Source organism: Fragaria vesca, linkage group LG6 (genome assembly GCF_000184155.1).
Source record: "Fragaria vesca subsp. vesca linkage group LG6, FraVesHawaii_1.0, whole genome shotgun sequence".
In the NCBI taxonomy this organism is placed as follows: domain Eukaryota; kingdom Viridiplantae; phylum Streptophyta; class Magnoliopsida; order Rosales; family Rosaceae; genus Fragaria; species Fragaria vesca.
Window position 1 is genome coordinate 29,131,359 of NC_020496.1, and position 2,847 is coordinate 29,134,205.

The window sequence follows — 2,847 nt, forward strand, 5'->3', positions numbered from 1 at the left end:
TAGTTTAATTCGTCAGCTAAGATCTTAGCCGACGAAGGCTCGTCGGCTATGGTTTCGTCGGGAAAGGGTCGTCGGCGATGGCTTTAGCCGACGACACTAAAAGACGTCGTCGGCTATTATCTGGGACAATAGCCGACGAATATTTTAAATGATTCGTCGACCATAGTCTGAGATTTTAGCCGACGACGATATTCGTCGGCTAAAGTATGTAATAAAAAATAAAAAAAATAACTATAGCCGACGAAATATAGTCTGTTTCGTCGGCTAAACCTTATAAAAAAAAATTAAAAATACTATAGCCGATGAATATCTTCGGCTACAGTATTTAAATATCATCGGCTAAAGTTGTTGGTTTTTGAAAAAAAAAACTGCAGAAACTTTCGGCCACCTCCAATCACCACCAAAATTTGACAGAATCTTCCTCTCAACATTTCGAACAACTTTCTAGAAGAAGTTGAAGCCCAATTCTAAGCCTAAACAGGTCAATTGAATCAAAATATAAAAATCCCCAATTTTAAACCCTAAAAACTTCAAATCTTTGATTCTCCTCACACACACCGAATCGAGCTACCAAATTCTAGGGGAATGTAGTACTAATCAAACTCAACTTATCCATATATAGAACTCACCAAATGGTGACCTGAGGAAGGAGAAATTCGATCGACACCGAATCTGAACCGGCAGAGTTTTGGAGCTCGATTTATCCCTCACAGTGGCGCCACTTGATGCGCCACCTGTCCAGCAATGAAGTAGAGACGACGGCAAAGCTCTTGGGACAAGTGTGGCGGCCTCCGGTGGCTTGACGGCAGAGCTAGGCCGAGAAGAAAATCCGACAGGCGAAACAGTAACTTTTTCTGATTTTCTGACTTCTTACCATCCACCTCCGGTAAAACTCCTATATAAAGAACTTTACCCGACGAAATTCTTTATTTTCGTCGGCTAAACTCTTTTGAAAATTTTGGTTGACCGCCAAAAATTTTTTGACAATAGCCGACGAAATCATATATTTTCATCGGTTTAAGTCCTTTAAAAATTTTCCCCCAAATTTGGTTTGCTGCAAAAAAATTTTCGACTTTAGCCAACGACTTTTCATATATTTTCGTCGGCTAAAGTCCTTTGAAAATTTTCCTCCAAATTTGGTTTACCGCCAAAAAAATTTTGACCTTAGCCGACGACTTTTTTAATATCTCGTCGGCTAAAGTCTATAAATTCACGAAAACGCTCATATCTCCCTCTATATTATGTAGTTTGGTCAAATCTTCCACATGAAAAACTTTCATGTAGATGAGACGCAACCGCCTATATAAAAATTTTGAGACATTTACCTTCCGACGATAGGGCTCCCCATAGGGAATAATAACGGTAAATAGGGTTGACCGCTACTATCGGCACCGAGACGTTACCCGATTTACGTGATTTTTGAACCATAGCCGTATTTCACCATTCTGAACACATCTTATTTCACGAGATTTTTGATAATTTTGCTTCCTATATAGAGTTGGTTCACAAAGTTGTATAACATACTAAACAAGTTATATAACATTAGTAGACACGTTATGATTCCTATGATTAAAATTTACAAACCAAAATTCGACCGTCAGATATGATTATTATGACGAAAGATGTCTATGGTAAAAAATTCAACTGGATCCGACAACGTTAAGGGCTCGATCGAAACGGTCAACCCTAATCCATCGTCACTTATCACATGAAAACGCTCATATCTCCCTCTATATTACATAGTTTTGTCAAACCTTCTACATGAAAAACTCTCACGTAGATGAGACGCAACTTCCCATATAAAATTTTTGAGACATTTACCTTACGACGATAGGGCTCCCCATAGGGAATAATAACGGTAAATAGGGTTGACCGCTACTATTGGCACCGAGACGTTACCCGGTTTACGTGATTTTTGAACCATAGCCGTATTTCACCATTCTGAACACATCTTATTTCACAAGATTTTTGATAATTTTTCTTCCTATGTAGAGTTGGTTCACAAAGTTGTCTAACCTATTAAACAAGTTATACAACATTAGTAGACACGTTGTGATTCCGATGACTAAAATTCACAAACCAAAATTCGACCGTCAAATATGATCATTATGACGAAAGATGTCTATGGTAAAAAATTCAACTGGATTCGACAACGTTAAGGGCTCGATCGAAATGATCAACTCTAATCGGAAATAAGAAAACTGTATTTTGAAGCCCTAAACGGACTCAGATGGCCAAAAAGGCCCATATGTCAAGGAAAAGTGATGAGTTTGACTCGTAGGGCCGTTACGCTTCCGGAAAGGTATCACAATAGTCAATCGGACACCGAACGCCAAATTTGCAGCATACCGGGTTTCGACTGTTCTACATCAGATACTTTACCCGATTTACGTGATTTTTGAACCATAGCCGTATTTCACCATTCTTAACACATCTTATTTCACGAGATTTTTGTTAATTTTGCTTCTCTGTAGAGTTGGTTCACAAAATTGTGTATTTGTTTGAAACATACTAAGCAAGTTATACAACATTTTATTGTTTTTCTTTTAGCTGACGAAATAATAGTATCGTCGGCTAAAGTTGTGAATAGCCGACAACTTTTTTCGATAATAGCCGACGAGATTTTTTTTCGTCTACTAAAATACTTTAGCCGACGAGTAAAAACTTTGGCCGACGAAGGAAAACTTTGGCTGACAAAAAAAAATTTCGTCGGCTAAAGTATAGTATAGCTGACGAAAAAATTTCTTTAGCCGACAAAATTTTTTTTCGTCCGCTACAGTTGATCATAGCCGACGAAAATTTAAATTAGCTGACGAAGGAAAATTTCGTCGGCTAACATGGACTTTA